The 23,091-nt window shown below is 36.7% G+C and overlaps 1 long non-coding RNA gene across 1 annotated transcript; it reads left to right on the top strand.

The window, feature by feature from the left end:
* The first annotated feature begins 17,439 nt into the window (after positions 1 to 17,439).
* Positions 17,440 to 21,243, top strand: LOC147840369 (uncharacterized). Its single transcript, XR_015511991.1, has 5 exons — positions 17,440 to 17,525; positions 17,629 to 17,750; positions 18,132 to 18,248; positions 18,897 to 19,008; positions 21,006 to 21,243. It is a non-coding gene; the product is annotated as an uncharacterized LOC147840369 (long non-coding RNA).
* The last annotated feature ends 1,848 nt before the right edge of the window (positions 21,244 to 23,091 follow it).

The raw sequence follows: 23,091 nt of genomic DNA, 5'->3' as shown, positions 1-23,091 counted from the left end.
TAGTTTGGGCTAAAATTATTTTTTATGTCCGACTGAAGAAAAAAAAGGCCACTTCTATCATGTAAAATCTGATGACTAAATTAACAGCAAATAAAAAATGTAGGGTTGAACTATCACTTTTAAAGTCGTAATCGCTACATATTATTTTTAAGGCTTTCAAAATTAAACACCTTTTTTCGTGAATGTAGTTCCCCCTAATAACCAGGAGGTGGCACCTTTAGATCTGTACAGCAGAGTGCTGGACCCACATCTTCCCCTAGATTCACAGCTTATTTGATTTCATAAATTGCATGATAGTATCAGATCCTCTGTCTTATCAGTTTACAGACATTTTATTTCGCTCCCACGTGGTGAACTCGGCGATAACAGATTTCAGATTAGCAAAGTTTTCTGAAGAATCCAGTTTCGCAAGGAACTTTTTGCATGCAACCACATTAGAACCTATTAATCATATCAGACACAGCCAATGCAAACAAACAGCTATAAACACTTCCAAATGCATCCGAAAAATGGCCTCATTACACGTAGCCCATGTAACTGCTCAACAACCTTTTCCTCTTTCTGATCTTGTTATTAAACACAAACACATGCATTCGGTTGAGGTGACCTGACCTCGAGTATCCCAGCTCGGGCTTATTTAGGATTGTGATGCATCAAGTGTTTCTCTCCTCAGTTGAGAAACAAAGAGCTGAATTATTTATTCCCGTCAATAGCTGTTAAAGGGCGAGAGACCAGCAGGCATGTGGAACGAGGGCTTCCTCTTGCGTTTAGCATGGATCTAGCTATCAATTGTTTGCATGTCAGGCTCACACAACGTGTCAAGGATTACCGCTGCGTCATGTTTTGTTAAGCGGGGATGTTGACGAGGTCTGTGATGCCCTTATGTGATCTCGCTCAGACCAGCCTCCTCCTTTTCCTCCCCCTCAGCTATCTGTGGAGTGGAGAGGACCGTTTGCGGGAATCACTGGCAAACGATTGTATCTGGACGCTTCTCGGGTTTCTCAGCTGCACCGAGACCTGATGCTGTGCGCTGTCATCACTCTTAACCTTGGAGCCGGACTCTGCTTTCTGGCCCTGACGGTGGCTACTGTAAACACAGGAGAACAACTGACAGATTGTGTATTTGGTCAAATATTTCAAAATACACAAAGGCGCATGTGCCATTTGTTTTGTGAAGATCTTTTGATCCATGCACACACATGGATAGTGCATTATGCTTGCTTTTCCAAATGATTACACGCATTTGAAAAGGATGGCATTCTTCAAAAGAGGCTGATCTCCAAATGTCTTGTTATGGTCTGTCCTGGCAAAAGAGGCTGTGAAGATCAGGGCAAGGCAGGTGAAAATAATGGCCTGAAGTGTTGAGAGCACAGAGAGCATCCGGAAATGATTGCCTTTGTCACACTTCATTGCACTGAACGCTTGGCATATGCTGAGGAGTAAGTAAGAAACGAAGGCAAGCACACGTGTTGAGGTGTTAATTCAGCCCAAAAACGAAATGTTCCTATTGATTTACTCATCCTCCGACTTGCGTCTTTACTAGTATATTAAAGTAGTTTATTTAGTTGAAACTAGTTCTTGATTGATTCATCTCTCTTCCCTAAAATCTGATTTTTCAATGACTACCATCTCATAAATATGAATACACTTGTAGTGTAATTAATATGAAAATGGAATAGTGCTTTTAAAATTTAAGAAAAGTAAATAAATAAATAAATGAAAGATACCTTATGATTTTATTAAATCAGTGGTTCCCAAAGTGGGGGTTGCGGAACCATTTTAAATTTTTTTGGTGGGGTGGTGGATGGGTCGCTTGGTGAGAATTAGAATTACAGTATTTTATCCATAACCTACAGAAGATAACAATAGTATTTACTAGGGATGGGAAGATTAATCGATATGTATCGATACGCGGTCATGCGCGTGCACGATGCGATAGCATCGGTTGAGCAGCAGAGGATGAATGAAATTTTGGAAGCAAATCGAGATGCATCGGTTTTTGCGAGATGCATCGGTTTTTCCGAGATACAGCTTATATTTTTAATATAGAATGTATTTTTTATTTATTAACAAGTGTTGTCAACCTGTTTTTGGCGCATAATTTAATCGACCTACATAAAGTAAGCCTTAGCAACGGGCTCTATTCTTCCACCCTATGCGCGGATATAACTGAGGACGCGCGGGTGTCGCGGACCTCTATTCTGCCACCCTATGCACGGATATAACTGGGTGTTGCGGACGCCGCCCTCTCTATACTGCCGCACTAGGCGGTTTTAAACACCTCCTCCTGTTAATTTTTATTTAATTATAATAATAATAATAATATTAATAATAATAATGATAAAAATAATGGGTGTCACGGTGGCACAGTGGGTAGTTTGACCACCTCACAGCAAGAAGATTGCTGGTTTGTTATATTTTTATTAGCCAGTTGTTTACAGTGACAGTGATGTTTCAAAGCAGCATAACACTGCTAGTTCACGACCTTAAGTTTTGAATAATCAGTGGCAAAATATATCTTTGTAAAACTTTTTCATATTTGAAAAATTAAATCACAATTCTTGTTGTGCAATGCTCAACCTTTATGTTGAAAGAGTGCAAATATATATATTTTAATATATATTGCACTTATACATTCTGTTTATCTTGAAAATACTTAAATAATATGTGCTATAGGTTCTAAAATGGCCCTCTACTGTAAACTGACACTCTGGCTCTGAGAGAAAAGCCAGTTTGTAAAAAAAGCCTTGGTTTTGCTTGGTTAATAAATAATCAAACTTATTCAATGGCACAGCATCCTCTTTCACATCATCTCATAAACTTGATTTAATTAGTTAGTGCTGAATTATCGCATTGTATCGTGATATGGGTGTGAATCGTATCGTGTTGCATCGCAATATGTCATAAATGTATCGCTAATATATCGGATCGTATTCTTTGTATCGAGATGCGTATCGGATCGGCATTATAGCTTAGATGCCCAACCCTAGTATTTACTAGTTACATAAAAAAAAAAAAACATGCAAAAAAAAAAAAAAAAAGCCATCAGCCTTTCGATTTTTCTTCCCTTTGGATTGCGGCCCCTGGGGTGTTTTATATTAATAATATTAATTCCAATATTTAATATTAATACCGTCAGTTGCAGCAGATTGGTTTTACAGCACCATGGTAAACTTTGACACCTGCGGATTGGTACCAGTCCATGGATCAACTGGACAAGAATTTATTTTTGATTTCAGTTTTATTTATTACCTGAGTCTGAATGATCTTTTATTTAAAAAAATCTTTTAATTTGAAAAATAACCATATTCTCTTGGTTAGGTCTCGGTCATTTGAGCAGCAAGATTTAACCCATGAGCTTGTAAAATGAGTAAAAAGCAGACATCTCTGGAAAGATTCTTTGTGAAGAGGAAAAAGCCCTGCGAAGGACCAACGAACTGCCAAGAAATGAATCCCCAACCCTTTTGTCAACAAATCAGGTGAATCCAGCATGTCTGCGCAAGAAAAAGATGATGGTGGAGTGCCGTTCACATATTGCATCTTTTCCATACGCAAGTTTGTTATTTGCAATGAAGGCGTCACTATTGGGAGCTATGCACTCATGTCTCAGTTGAAAACAAGTTAACTTTTCAGAGCATTGTGAGTGTATTCACGTGACAAGAACTGAACGATCAGCTTTAAACTTTGTATCAAAAATACACATTTCAGTAGACTAATGATATCAGACAAGCACTGCAGTGCATTTTTTTCTCCATAAATAAAACTTCAGAGTTGCAGCAATGTTTTGTCATAGCTAGAGTTGCAGCTTGTCATCCTCTGAGAAAATGACCCCACCCACCCCGTCTGGTCAGTTCGACTGAAGATAATGATCTTCCAGTGGTGGTCTCCAAAGTACACCAAGTATAGTCTTGTGCAATAAACATTATACCCTCCAGTCTCATTGGATGAGGTTAATATTAAACAAATGACTGAATGACAAAGAAAAAATAATATATGTTTGTTAGACTGTTTTTTGCGCTGTTAATATGCATGTGTTTATACAGTATAAGCCTATTGGTCTGTTTCCACCATTTTGTGCAATGCTTGTATGTCTATAACCACCTCCAAAGATAGTGGGGTCACGAGGAATTTTTATTTTGGGGGTCACAGGCTCAAACGTTTGAGAATCCCCTGTATTAAATAAAAAAAAGTTTTCTACTTTTCACTATCTTGAAAATTGGACATATTCCCAAAAAGATGTGTACATATCACACAAATAATCACATACTTCATAAAGCCAACTGCTCTCTTTTTGCTTCAACACAGACACGACTCCAAACATGACCTCCAGGGGAAGAGAAATAGATATGTGCAAACATATGTTCAACATAAAAGCCAGTGAAACAATATCTCAGCTGAAAGTGAGAAGAGGGATTTGACCTGACATCATTGATAAACTATTGGCTGGAAATGGGAAGCTGTTTCCTGATTGACACCATATTCTTACATTTCCCCTCAAGCTTCAGCAATAACTGTATAACTCTACTCAAAACAATGCATAGTTGTTTCAACTCAAATTTGGATAAAATTTTAAAAAATATTCATTATTTTTATCTTGGCTTGAAATTCTGCTAGAACAGTTGGTACTGCATGAGCATAACCTGTATGTGATATGACTACCAATTAATTAATAATGCAATAATTTACTCAGATAAGCTACTCATTTCTTACAGGATATACACTCGATAACCTTCTATATGCTCCCAACATTTTCCGTTATTTATTAAAATATGATATTAAAAGGATAGGTCACACAAAAATTAAAACTTACCCTTGACTTTTTCCAGTTTGAATTTTTTTTCATGTTTGGTTTTGTTGGAGATCTTTAACCATTCATTCATATATTCAATTTATTCATACATTTTCCTTCGGCTTAATCCCTTTATTCATCAGGGGTCACCACAGCGGAATGAACCACCAACTTTATCCAGCATATGTTTTGCACAGCGGATGCCCTTCCAGCTGCAACCCAGTACTGGGAAACATCCATACACACTCATACACTATGGCCAATTAAGTTTATTCAATTCACCTATAGCACATGTCTTTGGACTGTGGGGGAAACCAGAGCACCCAGAGTAAAACCCACGCCAACACGGGGAAAACATTCAAACTCCACACAGAAATGGCAACTGACCCAGCCAGGACTCAAACCAGTGACCTTCTTGCTGTGAGGCGATCGTGCTAACCACTGAGCCACCATGTCGCCCAAGGTCTTTAACCATTTACATCAATATTAAGAAAAACAAATACTGTAGAAGTCAATAGTTACAGGTTTCCAACATTATTCAAAATACATTTTATTTCTGTTCAACAAAACTAAAACAACAAAAACTTTGGTTTGGAACAAGTCAATGGTGAGTAATTGATGGCAGATTTTTCATTTTTTTGGGTGAACTATCCCTTAAAATAATAACTTTAATCCAATTCTAAGTGGTTTGGAAAATGGATGGATGGACGAAATCCAATTCTAACCCTAAATTAGTGCAAGGCAGACTTTGCCTCGCAGTCAATTAGCAGCGAATATCATCTCTGTGATAGCGAAACTGCTGAACAATGGCATTGGGAATTCTTTTTGACCCATGTCTACCAGAGCTCCACTGAGGAGCAAAATTGTCTGTTTTTGATTGACAGCATGAGCTTAATGCAAATCACTAGTAAGACTCAGTTGTCATTGGTTAGGACAGCTGGTCTGATGTGCTGCATCACTCCCAGTAGAGTCCTGCCACTGACACAGAGCTTGGAGAATGTTTGATGGTGATTGCTCTCGAGACAGTAAGGATGATAAATCAGACGAATGGAAGAGCGAGAGCGCATAGTTGGAATGAATTGACAGGTGTTTGGTGTTTAGCCCGTCTCTTTCATTGTCCCAGAACTCTCTTTAGAACAATGAATGAGTCAATGGGTTGAGGAAAGCAAAGAATAAAGCAAGCTATGAGTCACCGGCCTTGTTTAGAGATAAATAAAAGAAGGACTTCCTCGTTTTTCTGACCGGAGGTTTCTTCTGCATTCTCAAGGTCATCAGGTTCAGTGTGCGATGGAAGGGTTGGGCGGACTCTAAACAAATCTTCGTCCTGACCGACGTCCTCTTAGCTTGGGTTTGTCTGAGGCTTGAGATTTGTGTGTGTGCGTGTGTGTGTTGGGGAGGATGAGGATGACGTGATCCCCTTTATCCCGGCCAATAAAAGAGAGTGGCCAGCAAAGATCCGGTTCTGTACGTGCCGTCAAATTCAATAAGGTAGTGCTTTAATGTTTTCTTTTAATCAACCAAATTGCATTATACACCAATGGCGTGCTCTACCCCTCAACAGAGGATAGAGGAAACAGCAGGGGGCAGACAGGACACTTTGTTCCTCTCACTTTCAACAGCAGGTGGATACTGGATGATGTCTGACGGAGGTGGGATTTATTTATTTTTTTCAGAGTCGTGCAAATACAAGTGTAGGACAAATGATCGTTTAAACCAGCTCGGTCTTGTCTTCTCCAGTCTGCAAGGACACCATATACTCTAAAAGACCTAATAAGTGTAAGAAGCCACTAAATTCATTGCTGCTGACATATGAATGTCAATAAAATATAAGTGCAGTTCACTTGCTCAGACCCAGTTGCTCATTCAGGCAATTGAAGTTTGGCTTGCAAGACACTCAATCACCTCATACTTCTTGTTCACTCCTAACATTTAATTTCCTTTGGCTTTGTTCCTTTATTCATCAGGGGTGACTACTGGTGAATGAACCGCCAACTTATCCAGCATATGTTTTTCACAGCAGATGCCCTTTCAGCTGCAACCCAGTACTGGAAAACACCCATACGCACTCATTCACATTCATACACTACGGCCAATTTAGTTTATTAAATTCACCTATAGCCCATGTCTTTGAACTGTGGGGGAAACCGGAGCACCCGGTGAAAACCCACACAAACATGGGGAGAACATGCAAACTCCACACAGCCAACTGACCCAGCCGGTACTCAAACCAGCAACATTCTTGCTGTAAGATGACAGTGCTAACCACTGAGCCACCATTTTGCCCCTCATTTTTAACTGTCAAATAAAAAAGTACCAAAAAGCATAAAATTCAGATTTAAAAACATACTCACACAGCTCTTCCAGTACTGGATAAAAACTGGACTTGTCACCCAGATAATGTAAAAGAATGCCTTCTTAAACCAGCAACCATTTTGTTTCCATTCAAAAAAAAAAAAAAAGTCATTTAGTCATAAAAATGTGCTTATTTATTTCATAAGTTATATTAATTTCTGAAAAGTATTTAAAAATTTAAAATAAATGTAAGTACAGATGATAATGATTTAATCATTTAGAAATAAAGTTGCTTTTATACAAAATAATACAAAGAAATGAGAAAACATGTAAATTACAACTGCTGTAATTAAAAAGCCACAATTATGAGGAAATAGGAAATTATGAGGGAATTGTGATTCCTGAATGAAGTCAAAATTAAGTTTGAAAGTTTAAAAGAAAGTTTATATAAAAGAAATAAAAGTTGTGTATTATATGCAGTGAATTATAGTCAAAAATGTGATATATATATATATTTTTTTTTTTTGGTGCTGTATTCAAATTCAGATTTTTTGGTTAGAAATGTTTCAGTTCTTTGCTAAGGTTTACAATTGTGATTTTACTCTATTTACTCTATTTATTTTCACAATTGTGAAATTTTACTCTTTGACCCAATGATAGCAATTTTTGGCTGGTCAGATTTTTTGGAAACTCTCAACCGAAATGTATGGTTACGTATTCAGTATGGCGTTATCACAGTTAAAAAAAAGTTATTCTTTGTTTCTGGTAGAAAAATGTTAGGCCTCTTTTCTCTGACTGGCTTCTTGGACTCACCTCCATTTTACATTTGAAAATAATTAGATATACCACTTCTGAAAACTGATAAAATGTGGGATCCTGTCTTTTTTTTTTTTTAAATACCATAAAGATTAATTAATTCATTTATTTTCTTTTCGGCTTAGTCCTTTTATTAATCTGGGGTCACCACAGTGGAATGAACCGCCAACTTATCCAGCATATGTTTTAAGCAGCGGATGCCCTTCCAGTTGCAACCCATCACTGGGAAACATCCATACACACTTATCCACTACAGCCTCCTAATTGAGCCTACCCGATTAACCTATACCATGTCTGTGGACTTGTGGGGGAATCCGAAGCACACGGGGGAAACTCACGTGAACACGGGGAGAACATGCAAACGCCACACAGAAACGCCAACTGACCCAGCCAAGGCTTGATCCAGTGACTTTCTTGCTGTGAGGCGAGTGTTCCACACACTGCGCCACAGTGCAGCCAATTAAGACTATTAATGTTGTTTTAATAGTCCATTACTGTGTCTTTTTGTAGGTCATATATGTCATGTATGTCTCCATTTTCCAAATCTTCCACTTACGGATGATAGAGGCCACTGTGCTCAACAGAACTTTCAGAGCAGCAGAAACGTTTCTGTAACCTTCCCCAGTCTTGAGCCTCAAGACAATCCTGTCTCAGAAGTCTACAGACAATTTCTTTATCTTCATGCTTGGCTTGTGCTTTGACATGCACTGTCAACTCTGGGACAGACTCAAAAAAATTAAACAAACAAACAAACAGGCTAGTGCAAGATGATGACATTTGCTGCTTCTGAAGCAATAACAGACAAATTAATATCAAAGAACAATAGGACATCGGTAATATAGGAATATTTTGGTTTTAAAGTCACAGACACTAAACAAAAACAGGTCAATTTTATTTGTGTTCACTGTTTGCTCTAGAGAAAAATTAGTGTTTCATTTCTGAATACTTTAAAACAAATTTGAACAAATGTTTGAGTAATGCCGAGTTCAGACTGCATGATTTTCAAAGTAGTCGTGTCACAGATGTTTTCACACTGCTTGACTATCTGGGCCAGCGTTTCGTCGCTGCTTTGTTTGCACTGCAAGATGGATCGGCGACAGGGACTTTCACATTGCATGACTTTATTATATGAAGAATCGCTGACAACTTCGTCCAAACTACGTCTTACAGCCAAAAACACGTAGTGTATCTTTTGTTATTAACTACATCATGAGAAAGAAGCCTTTAATGGGGTAGAAAACGTACATATCTGCTCACCTGGGTTTAAAGGGAATTAGCCATTTCTCCTCAACGCTGATAATAAACTAATTTCTTTCTGTATGAAACGTCAAACAGACACAGTTGCTCCTTAGTCCTGTCAAACCTCCACTAGTTTTCCCTTATTAATGATATCAGTGCTATGTTGATGGAACATGTCTGCTGTCCCACAGAAAGATCTCATGATTTCACCACACACTGGAACGGACTGGCAAATGCATCTGATCCTCAGCACGGAGGAGGAGAAGAAACTAAAGGGATGACTTCAGCCACAAAGTCACTTTGACATAGCGAATGAGGAATCAAGTAACGGGATCAGGCTTCATTAGGTGACTTCAGGCAAGCTGGCAGTCAGCCAGGTGAGCTGGACTCACAAATGGACATTGATTTTTCAATAAGGGCCCTCCGAGCTGTCAGCCAACCATACCACACTGATATCTCTCCTCTTGGGGATCGGCCCTCGGCTACCTGACTGCTGGCTCTTACTGGCAGCCCACCTGCGTCCCACCTTCATCCAAAGTGAGATTGGGGGACTTGATGTCTTTATTTGAAAGCATGGAGAGAATTGTGGCCCGGGACAGAAGAGGTCATGATCCGCTGACATCCCAGCCATATTTTTCAGCTTGGGGTCTGAACTGGTTGTTCTGTGATTTCTCTGTTCTCGCTTCGAGAGCCAGACACCTTTAATGTGTCCCATCCATCAGGCCGTCCCCTTGACCACGGGGCACTGCTAATATTGGGCTGCCCTCCACCTGAACCCCCTCACCCAGCGGGAAGAGGTAGCTTGCAGAGGATTCACTCCATCACTTTGCATAAATATGAGAGCAACCGTCAACAGAAAATAACGCAGAGTTTGCAGAAAGAAATAAAGACACAGAAGAAGTAAATCTAGGTGCCGTGTCCATCTGTCTACCCACCCGCATTAAAATTTGATGCCTCCAAAAGGCGTCATGCCCAAATGTCAACCTTTGCCAGATTGCAATCGATGAGCTTTGATAAATGCTACTTTCTTCTTTTGGAGAAAGCTTCTAATAGGCCTTAGAGGAGAGCAAATGAGAAATCAATATTCACAGCATTGTAAAAATTATACAAGTTTCACTTACATGTAATTATCAGATTTCAAGCCGATTTACCCTGACACTGCTTAATGAAATTGATTAAATGTTGTGCAAAATAACAGAGGGCCGGGCGATCTATATTCAGGCCGGCACGCTCTCGCAAGCTCATAAATTATGAAAATGCAGTGAAAAGTGGATAATAAATAATATTTATACTAGCTGTGAGGTAGAAGCCATCGGGAGCGTAATAAAACTTGACTTGGCTAATGCTTACTGAAATGGCGTTACTAATGAAAGGGCACTTGTCAACAACTATGAGGTCATCGCAAGCCATAATGAGATTACCTAATCGTAAAAGTGAGAGTCGGCTCATGCAGATTTAGGGGACGTAAAAAAAAGTTAGAGGGTGTTTGGGGCACATAAATGACAGCGGGTTTTAACCAGCAACAGCTGAAAAATGGATTGTCTAAGGGGTAAAATGTGAAACAACATCCTTTTATTATATGGACATAGTTGCAAGTACTTTTGAGATGACAAATTGCTGGAATACAGAACTGTTTCCTCCTCACAGAAAAAAATAAAAACGATTAGGGTATTTAAGAATTCAACAACAGTTCTGTCTGGTCCCCAAATCTGGTTCTCGAATCTATGCCCACACTAGTACTAAAAAGGGAATAAACAACTCGCTACAGTTTGACAAATATTGCAGTTGTTGGGCAACATAATGTACTTTTGAGTCTTTTTTTAGGTGAGAATGTAGTTGTTTAGATCGCCACTTTTATTTATAAGGATTGTGCCTATTTTATATATTTATAATTTCAGTGATTCAGCATGTGGGCAGTCATCAGCCTGTCATACTTAGCAGAGCAATGATGGTTGATGCCACAAAATGGGCACAGAGACCGCATAGTAAGTCCTTAGTGGAGAAAATTTCTGAGTAAATTTCAATCTACAGCTGAACAAATCATTTTAAAACAGGTAAGTGGCATTCTTAGTCGATCTTTCTCTTGTATGTTGTAGTGCTGTATTTAAACCATAGGAATCTGGTAGTGTTTGCTTTGCTTTGGCTTTTTTTTCAGGATTAAATATTGTGCTATTGCAATTGCAACAGAGAAATACTGGAAAAATCTTAGTAGACTGATGGCATGTCATGCTGTTCAGCCTTATGATCTTAAAAGTCAGAAAAATCAGCTGTTTTGTCATAACTTTAGACATTACACTAGAGAATCATTGAAATAGTAGCTCTAAAGGGATGTTGGTGAATTAGTAATGGTTTCTGCTGTTCTGACGTCAGCTGCAGATGCGAATGAATGGCAAAAGAAAAGTAGTTCCTCGTGCAAAAGGATTTTTGCGACTCTCTGTTTGATTTTCTTGTTTTATATACACGATTATGCCATCAAACTGATTTATAAACTCAATATCATACTCGTAGCAGTGCAATATGGCTGTATATCGTCACTGGTTGGGCACTAAGGCACTATAGGCGATATACAGCCATATCGCACTGCTACTTGTGTACTATATAGTACGTGAATATAGCAACTATTCTAGTGACAATATAGTCACATTATGAGAAATATTTAGATGAGAATAATTAAAAGAGATTTAGTTGACAATAATAAGATCTCACAAGAAAAATAAAAGTTAGAATTACGTAAAAAGTAAAGACTGTAATAAATTAATAAATACATTTTAATATAAATTATTAAAAAAAAAAAAAAAAATATATATATATATATATATATATATATATATATATATATATATATATATATATATATACATATTAAATATAAATTTTAAAAAAATCTGTTGAGAAATTCTTTCCCAGAAATGGGTTGTGGCTGGAAGGGCATCTGCTGCGTAAAAACTTGCTAGATAAGTTGGTGGTTCATTCCGCTGTGGTGACCCCTGATTAATAAAGGGACTAAGCCGACAAGAAAATGAATGAATGAATAAAAGTTGAGAAATTAAAAAAAATTGTGCCAATTAGACGAAAATCGAAATTGAGATGAATTGCTACCGCTACAGAAAGTAACATTTTAGAAATAGGTTACAATCTACAAGTAAAAAATTTAAAGCCACAATTATGCGGAAATAGTCCGACTTGTAAAACAAATACTGATTGTTGGATAAAGTTAAAATAATGAAAATCCAGTTAAAATAAAAGGTACAAAATTCATTGGTGATATTAGGGATGCTTTGATCAGGCTTTTTTTGCAGCCGATACTAAGTTCTGGTTCCTTGTTATGGTGACTGGCCGATATTTAGCACTGACAATACTGCTTTGTCGCAATCTGTTGCCTAGCTCATTCACTCTCGTTGCCATGATTTCTAGGTATTTTAACAGATTTTTGGGGATCACAAAGCCGGTTTGAATATGGGGGAGACTCACAGAGCTTCCGGGAGAGGTCATAAGGATGGCTGAGACACTAGATCAGGGGTGTCCAAACTCGGTCCTGGAGGGCCAGTGTCCTGCATAGTTTAGCTCACACCTACCTGCTTCAACACACCTGCCTGGAAGTTTCTAGTATATCTAGTAAGGGCTTAATTAGCTGGTTCAGGTGTGTTTGATTAAGGTTAGAGCTAAGCTCACCAGGACACCGCCCTCCAGGACTGAGTTTGGACACCCCTGCACTAGATAGTGGCAATCACTCCGCTCCACTCCACTCTGCATCTTCCTCTGCTTGTAAACTCATAAACAAACACCTAATTGGTTCATCAGATTGGCCAGATTGGAGAGTATCGATCGAGTCATGAAATGGGAATATCGGCCAATACCGATCTTCAGCTGATCGATCGGAGCATCCCAAAGTAATATATAGGGAAACAAAAGAAAGTTTTCCTAAAAGTTATAAAAGAAGTTTTTGTGTATATAATTACATTTAACTATAGAGAAAATGAACAAATTATTATTTTAATCTTCTCTTTACTCTGGCAAAATTGTTTTTTTTATATACATATTGGACCCAAGATCTACTGTAGCTCTTTAAAAAAATGGCATTCATTGACACTCAAAAGTTACATTTAAGGCCATAAATAACAGGATGCATCAACCGCTGGCTGCTTCACAGGGTGTCAAGGCATGCACACATGGCATGCAGCTTCTTCCACCATTTGAGTCAAGAAATTTGCCATATTTTGAGCAAAAGAGAGAGAGGCGACAAAATGAATGCAACAAATTAATGATGTGAAACCGTATGATGTCGGATGGGTGTAAATCATGCCCTCCTGCTGACGCCTCCAGGTACGCAGCAGACCGTTTCGGAAATGAGCCGGCCATGTCAACAGGCCTCTGTGTGTAAAACTGCATACTTTCATTTGATATTGGGCTATAAAAGAATCACCTGCGGCTTTTTGGAATCGACCGAAGCTCTGGCATTGGTCGAGTGCAAAGTGTAATATTAACATCCAGCCAGACATGGATTTTTAAATGCTTTTTATTTGAAGGTGATTTGCCAAAAGAATCTTTTTTTCGCTTTACTGAACCCATCGCTCGCAGTAAAGTCAGCAGACTAGACGTAAACCTCTCTTTACTTTACACTGAGTGTTCACTGGTATTTACTGCGCCAGATTACTCATGCTGTTGAATGTCACTTTTTACTGGGATAGCTACGATGAATTGGTTTAAAGTTTGGAGCCCACTCGAAAACCGTGACTAATAGCTTTTGCAGTATTGAGTTCACCAGTTCTGCTTAGAACACCATCTCCTCTCCTGTTCTTTGTCAATATAAAGTGGTATGCATAATTCATCCTGAAAACAGATCAAACTGTCCTACTGTTTCACAATGGGAGAAAAGTACTACAACATCTCCTACTGACCACTTATCCGAAGTCAATAAGGAGATGCTTATGCAATATTGGGGAGTAATGTTTTGTAATGGCATTTCTGCCATCATTTACACAAGCTTGTGCTGTTAAAACCTCCTTTTCAAAGGAAAGAAAGATTAATTCAGAAGAAAATCCTTAATAGTGTTGAGTAGTTTGGATCATTTTACTGACTCGGAGCTTTGAGTCTGGTTTAGTGAGGTGAACAAATCTTTTTGAGTCATTTCATTCAGTTTGCCAAAATATTATTAAAATGTTACAAGTTGTTTCCGAACTCATCTACAACTACACCAAACATGGATCATACTACAAACAAGTCATAACTAGAATGCTAGAAAAAGAAAATAATCATTTATTGTTTACCTGGTCTTTTGTCTATGATTATGTCAGGTCACCTCTTCTGACAGGTCTTCAAATTTCAATGATTCGTTCACGTCGCACAGACAGTCCCATATAAGCTTAACCAAAGAGCCAAAAGTAGCCATGAGTAGTTAACCTTTCTAGTCTTCTGGTTTTTGAGTCATTCATTCATCACGTGTCAGCATGTAAAGAGATGACTCTGACCCAAGGACTCGAGAAATGAACGAAAATCTTTTTCCGGCTCTAAATGCATACACTGTAAACGATTTCTGTTGTTTTCACAGTATTATACTGCATTTCTCAACAGTTTTTTACTGTATAAGCTGTGCACAGTGTGTTACTGTATATATTGTTGTTTTCACAGTATAATAATGTATTTTCAACTTTTCTATACTGTAAACATGGTTAACAGTATGTTACTGTAGATTTTATAATGAATTTTGGGGGAAAATCCGTTACTGTGCATCTAAATACAGTACTGCAAATGACCAAGAACAACTCTACACACACTATATATTATGATTATTATGTTTATTTATTTTTAGACAAATTATTTTGTGAAGTAAATAACCTAACCAGTTTCTTCAGACTGTTCAGTGCATTAAACTTTCCCCTGGTTTTCCATTTTTGGGTGCACTTTATAAGGCAACATAGAAATATTAAATAATATTTAATAAACATAACTTTGTGCTAAACCAAAACGTAAATTGGAACAAAAATACATTGATTCACGTAACCAAAAACTGTTAAACAAACAAAATGATTTCAAAGTCAGCTTAAATGTCAGAGTGACCAACCTGCTTTAGACGGATTCAAGAATATTGGGCGCCCATATTGGCCACCGTAGAGGTCACATATCTCCGCATTTTCAAAACAACATTTTAAAATACTTCTTAAAATACTTCTACTAAAATAAATCTTAATAAATAAACCACAGAATTGAGTTTAAAACAACTACATTCTCGCATGAAAAACGGTTAAAACTTTATTTCATAACACATTTATTATAGTCATCGAAGACAGGGCATGTCTCAATAATGTCTAGGCCGATTAAAGCATGAGGTTTGCCGGATACATGAGTGATGGAGCGCCGTCAACCCCTGGAGGTCAGAATCTCCCCTATCGGCAAAGCACACTTAAAATTAGACATGATATCTAAAAACAAACCACAGATTTGAGTTTGGAAAAACTACATTCTCGCATGAAAAACTGTTAAAACTTCATTTGGTGACATATTAAACGCAATATTTATGATATGATCTGGCTTTTCTCATCCGCCATTATATTTGCTTGTTGGTGTGAAATGAACTGGGAGAAAAAAATATTAATTCTCAAAACGCTTCAAGCGAACATTATTCTTATTGTTAAAGTCAGATATATGTAATATTTTCGCTGGTAAAGTGAGAAGAAAAAAACAATATTACTATTTTATCAATACCACGTTTGCATTGGTTCGGTTCAGCACACAAACGACACCGAATCGGATTGAACCGTTTGCTCGGGAATTATTTTATCACACGTGTTCACAAGCACATTCAGCAATAGCTGCGTCCCAAATCGCATACTTATGCACTATTCTACGCCATTTTGTAGTATAAATAGTGTAAGTAGTGCGTTCACACTGAAAACACTAAAAATAATAAGAGCACTTCAATTACCCGGATGATGCACTCATTCAGCCGCTAAAATGAAGTGTGTAATGATGGACACTTCACGCACTCAACGACCGCAGGTTTGCTCACGTAGCGGAAGGGGCGGAGCGATCGGACGCACATGTTGAATAACTTTATTTATTTTGGATGGTGAAAGCAAAATTCTCCTACGAGAGTGATTATAGCGCCTCCCGATGGTGAATGCAGCAATACTCACGGCAGGTATTACTTGATAATTCAGTCGTTTATTTCACTGATTTGGCAACAGTCAAACGTCATCAGGGAAACGGTTTGAATTTCCGCTTAGTAAAAATACATAAGTGTGCCATTTGGGACGACACTACATACATATACTATCCTGTTGAGTGTGTAAGTGCATAAGTACATAGTGCATGAGTGCATAGTGTATAGTGTGCCATTTGGGACGCAGCTTACATGTGTATAAATGTGTGTGGCCGAGCAGTATAACGAAATAGTAATGATTCATTGTTGTGTCTTACAATAATATACAAAAAGGAATCGGTTTTAGGCGGACTCGACTCTTTACTGTTCTAAGGAGCCGATTCATAAAGCCGAGCCGACTCGATTCGACCTTCACCAGGCAAGCAACGGCTCTTCTAATTTGAAATCCACCTGTCGCCTTTTCTTCCAGTGAATTCATCCTCGGTAAGTGTTTAAAAGTCAAATTCTGTTCGTTAAAGGATTGTTTTGTGTATATTTCCGTGTAGTGTGTGTGTAATTTAAAATAATTAACCAAGTTACTTTAGTTGTACTGTAAGTTAGGTACTTATGTCACGTTATTCGACGCCAGACCGTGTTTGTAGTGTTTGCGAGGTATTAGATAAGGTAATTACAGTGAGTTTATCTTGAGTGAGTTTTTGACCATAGTAACGTTAAGTTACCTGAAAAAAAAACGTAACTTTTACTTGGGGTTAACTGCATTAATGAATTCTCTATTTCAGCACAACACTGAGATGAAGGCAAAGTCACCATGAAAAGTTAAACGTTTAACGTTAAGTTAAGCTCTGGTCTTCATGTGGTCATTATGACCAAGTTATCATTATGGTTAGATTTGTAAACTGTAAGTTAGTTATTCACACTAAACTCACAATGAAACAAGTCTAAACTGTTTTATTAAATTGAGCTGATAATAAAATTCAGTTGATGTCTTTTAAGCTAACGTTAATATTAACATAATTCATATTAATTGTCTATTTCTCACTGGTTAATGAGCTTATTGTATAACGTTATTGTGTCGTTAATTGTACATTTTATTTTTGGTGTTCAGGTGTAGGGAATGATTTGTATACAAATTTATTTGAACCCCATACAGATTTGTATGGTTGTACCATAGATTTAGATTATTAAATGTTAAGTCTTATTTTACTCTTATTATATTTATCTTTTTTGCAACTACAGCAATTGATGCTGAAAAACTGATGCTACCAATCTCTCCTCACTTGATTATTCAAGGTAATGTTGATGTCTTCCTCATTTTGATTAGATTTTGAAATGTCAAGTTGTTCACAGATTTGTTGTGAGGAGTTTCATGTACAACCTCTTTTGCTTCTTCCAGAAGCGACGCAGTGGCACAGTAGGTAGTGCTGTCACCTCACAGCAAGAAGGTTGCTGGTTCGAGCCTCGGCTGGGTCAGTTGGCTGAATACAATGGCATAATGATTCTGCTTGCTCACAGGAGGTACTTGATTTAGTTTTCCTCAAGCGATACATCAGTTTTTATGAGTAATGCGTGACACTTGAATTGAAGGGACAGTTCACCCAAAAATGAAAATAATGGCATCTTTGGCATCCTCCACTTGTTTCAAAATAGTTAGATTATTTTTTTGTTCCATTGAACACAAACTCATATTTTTTTTTAAAGAAATTTGGTTCAAATATGGATGTCCATAGTTTCTGGTTTCTAACATTCTTCAAAATATCTGCTTTAGAGTTCAACAGAAATTTTAATGGATTTAAAACACATGGAGTAATGGTGGCAGAAAAGTAAACTATCCTTTTAAATATTTTATTCTGAGACTTATTTAAATGTGTCTTGTCTTTTGCCATATTGTCTTTCTAGCTCAGATTGTGATGGACCTGGAATGTGACACCAGATACTCTTAAGTCAAGAACCAAAAAAGAAGCGGAGATGTGGAGGGATCTGCAACTAAACTAACTGGAGGAAAGGAACCTTTAGGTAAAAACACCTGCTTTATTTAGATCTGAAGTATTTTATTTGGCATAGACTATTATTTTTTTATTCTTATTCTAATTTTATGTTATGTATACTGAATATAAGTCATTTAAATTTCACAAATGATTGAATATAAAATATCTAGATGTCTTATTTTTTATTGTCTTAAACATTGGTGCTCAACCCTGTTCCTGGAGATCGACCTTTCTGCAGAGTTTACCTCAAACCCTGATCAAACGCAACTAAACAAACTAAGTAGTATCTGAAGGAGCACTTGGTAAATAAAGACAGGTGTTCTTGATCAAGGTTGCAGGTAAGCTCTGCGGAAAGGTAGATCTCCAGGAACAGGGTTGAGCACCCCTGATCTAAATGCTCAAAAATGCTGTTTCAGAGGTGAGGTTGGATGTAGTTCAGAAATAAATTCATTAGGATCAATGCTTAAAGTAAATGTTTACTTCTCTCTGTAGACCAAACATGCTTAGTATCCCACACATTTTAATGAATTATTTATTTTGGTTACTTTTACATCTATATATGGGTAAGCAAGTATTTAATAAATAAAATTATTTTAAACCACTTAACTAAATGACTCTATTACCCTAGCTTCTGGGAAAAAAAACATGTAAAATAACAGATTTTTTTTTTTTACAGTGTGGGTGAACATACTACCTTGATGTCCAACAAAGACTGCACAAGAGCTCATTTGATGGCACATATTCTGTCCTGTCTACATCTCTGACAACCTGGCAGTGCTTCGACATCAGTGAGTAATAAATCTTCATATTATCATGCATTCAGGATTTCTGTAAGCCTATCTTTAATTTTAGTTTGTAATTAGCAGTGACTGTTTGAAAATTTGGTATTTAAATTATTCTTAACGTTTTACTGATGCTGTGCACAGTAACGTTATGATGATTTAATTTGAGGAAATGTCACTGGAGAGGTGTAATAATATTTATTTTTCTCACTGACATGCCATCACTGCATATTGAAATACAGTAATACTAATTGACCGCAAAATACTATCACAAACATTTCATGAAGTAGACTGCTTGACTACTCTTCATTTCTTTGCTCAACTTTAACACATTTGATCGTGTTGCTGTGCCTTTTGGCAGATTTTGCCAAAAATGAATGCTTAGTGATTACTTTGTTTAATGCGAACCAAATGTCAGTAACTTATCATTAGCATTATTTTTTTTTTAAATCACCCACGGCTTTCATGTTCTCTAATGTAATCTTGTCTGTAAGTTAGAAGTAGATTTTCACATGTTAAAAGCCTAAAAGTACTTGATTAACATTAGTCACGTTAAATTAGATTATTTTATTTATTTATTTATTTTTAATTAGGGTTGTAACAATATACCGGTATGACGGTTTACCACGATTTGAACGTGCACGATTATCATACCATGAACAATTGCATATCAACGGTTTTAACCCTTAAAGACCGAGACAGCCGCCCGCGGCTAAAAATAAGTATTGCTCTTAAATGTTTAATAACTTTTGATCCGCTGATCCGATTCATACAATTCAAAGATTGGCATAAAGAAGAGAATCTCAGCTTTCCAGTGTTGTATCACGTAACATTCGCGGACTTTCAGAGGCTCCGGAATCAGTGCGGTTACGTCATCAACATTTGACAACGCTGATTTGACAAAGAAATGCTCGTCACTGTGTCTCCGGACAAATCAGACATGATACATTGATGCATTGTCCCTCCTCCATGCCCAGATTGGTTCAAACTCGCTATATCACAACCAATAAGCATAGGTTTCGCTTTTGTTTGTGGACCAAGCTTTTTGAACAACACGGAATGAGAGAAAGGCATACATTTATGCGCGGCTAAATAAAACGCAAAAAAAAAGTTTTGTATAAAAATAGTTCTCATACTAAGTACTTTTGCATGCACAGCAGCACAGAAACATGACAAAACAGTGACACAGCAAAGACGAACTGCTGCTCTTGCTGTTTTCAAAAGACACAAATGAAGATGCAGCTGTTTGTCTGCATTGCATACAACCACATCCAAATCCATGCTGGCACATAGAACCTAAGGATGTTCCATATTGAATCTAGTTTCGTTATGTAATGATTTATAGTATAGTAAATATTTATATCTATTTTTTTACTGAGGATTTGCACCATGTTTATTTGGACTTTATTTGGACTTTGACACATTATTTATTATTTTCTTATTTTTATTTGTTCATTGTAAGTGGTGTTGTTTATAGTAACTAAAAATATATTATATGGAAAAAGTCAAATTTGCTTCACTGTTCTATTATTTTATAACATTTGTAACATACCGTATACCGCGAAACCGTCAAACCGTGGTATTGTTTTAGACGATTATCATACCGTGAAAAATTCATACCGTTACAACCCTATTTTTAATATGTAGCCTCTTAAGGTCAGAATTAACTGTGTTCACCCCTCTTAAATTCATGGAAGCGCTAGTGTGGTCATGGAATCAGATATTCAAGCTATACAGAGTCAGACATTAAGTTAAGATGAGACTTTATTTTTTACATACCTGTGTGGACACTTGACTAGTGTTGACTTGACTGATCTTTTCCCCATTAACGTTAGTGTAATTGTAAATAGACAACAATCTGTATTTTGCCAACAAAAACGATAAAAAACAGTGTTTTATATATATAAAACAGCAGTGCGGTGTTTGGTTTCTGAATGAATGAAATAATTTGAGGCATGATTAGTTTTTACTCCAGTGATTAATTTTGCTTGTCGTTTTTGCAGGATCACCAGAAGTGCTCCTGCCCTTTTTCACTGTCCGTTTTCCACAACATCATTTGGCCTTCATCATTTCGTGTCTTGTAGCAGTATTTTCATCTGTTTTTAAAATTGTAATACTTTTTGATGCATTAATTGTTGACTGGTTTTACTGATCAATTTTTCATTAGTGTTCTGTTGCTGTGTTATATTGAATAATTGCTACTGTTTCAGTAGGGTTTACACAATAAACTTTTATTGTGAAGTTAGTTTCAGTTTCTTTATTTTTCTTGTATTTCTTGAACAGTTAAAATAACATTTGTGCAATTTTTGAACTTTTTTTGCTCATTATAAAGTAGCACTGTTAAATACAATAAAATAACATTTAATAACTGTAAAATACTATACAGTAATAATGAAAGTAACGTTAAAATACCGTAGTTCTGCATGGTAAAAATGTACAGTAAAATACTGTTTTCAGTTTTGCAGTATGTGTATTACTACTGTAATTGGTGTTACAGTATAAAAAGAAAACAGTAAAATGATGTATTATATTTTACAGTAAATCTAATACTAAAGTAATTAGTATTACAGTAATGTTACTGTTTTATGAAATACAGCAGCTACTGGATAATTGTTGCCAGTAACTTACTGTTAATTTAACAAGAAATCGTTTACAGTGTATGATTGGCTTCTGTCTTTCACGTGGTCAACAAATGACTCAAACCCGATAGAAGACTCGAAAAATAATCTTCTGCTCCACCTGCACAAATGTGGGCATGCGTAAATAAATGAATCACTCCCTGAGAGGACTTATCGCTCTCGAGTCATACAAAAGATTCATTCAAAATGAGCAAATGGTTCAAGAACGACCTATCACTAATCCTTAAAAGGAATGAGAAATGAGAATAATTGATAAATGAGGCAACTCTCACAATTCCAGCAACTTCTGTTCCTAGTGAACGTGTTTTTTCTACAGCAGGGGATATTGTGAATGCTCAGGGATCCCAGCTTCTACCTGAAAATGTAATATTTTAATATTTTTGCAAAAAAAACCTGCAAGTGACCCAAGCAAAGCTTTAAGCGCTTACTGTTAAATTCACTTGAATAGAATGCTATAATTTATTTTTATTTTTGCACCTTTACTTCTTTAAGAAGTTGTCCCTTAATTTTGTCTCTGTCATTTCAATAATATTTTATAAAAAGTTTTAAAATTGTTTTATTTTGCAGAGACAGGTCTGTTTATTTTCTTAAAGAAGGTTCAGTTTAAATGAAAAAAGTTTCAACAAAATATATTAAAAATTGTTAACTTGGTAATTTTTTAAATAAATATTTTATTTGCATTTCAGTTTCATTTTCAATTTTTGTTCCCAATATCATGATACATATTATATCGTGAACATTATATCGTGATACACATTGTATCGTGAGCTTAGTGTATCGTTACACCCCTACTCGGTCAAAAAAGTTTGTCAAGCCATGATCATACGCATATATTACCTATCATTTTTTTCAACAGTCAGCACTAAAAAGTAACATCGAAGCATTGTCTGATTAACGAGCAGCAACTAATGTGTCTGGACAAAGGATTCAAAGTCTTTTATTTTTATAAATGGCATCAGAATGTTCTGATTGGCCCTCAGTAGACGTCTCACATCAGCACGTTCTGAACTTGTACTGTACGTTCTCATACTGGCAACTTTCTGTGTTCACACACAGCAAAAGTCTGCCAATTTACTGGTAATGTTACAACTTCTCATTCTGGAAAGCAGTGGGTATACGAATTTTCCAATATTTATAAAAAAGGGGCCTGAATAATTTGTACAATTTAGCGATACTTTCTAAGAAAAGGCAGTACTGTATCAGTGAAAGTGTCTAATATATGGCACAGATACAATCGTAGTTCACCATTTCTGTTTTGGTAGTCAAATATTTGCATAGGACTACATGTGGACTGTGTAATACACGTTATGTCACTGATTAAAAGGAGAGGAGGACAGGACTTGACGTCAAAGCAAATCGATGAAAAAATTAGGAAATGAAATGTGTGTCAGTAAGAAACTAATTATTTCCGAAAGTAAAACTACAAGATGTCATCGAAACTAAAACGTCT

The sequence above is a fragment of the Danio rerio genome, chromosome 16, assembly GCF_052040795.2.
Source record: "Danio rerio strain M-AB ecotype USA chromosome 16, GRCz13ab, whole genome shotgun sequence".
Classification (NCBI taxonomy): Eukaryota; Metazoa; Chordata; class Actinopteri; order Cypriniformes; family Danionidae; genus Danio; species Danio rerio.
This window is presented reverse-complemented; position numbering and strand designations above follow the sequence as displayed.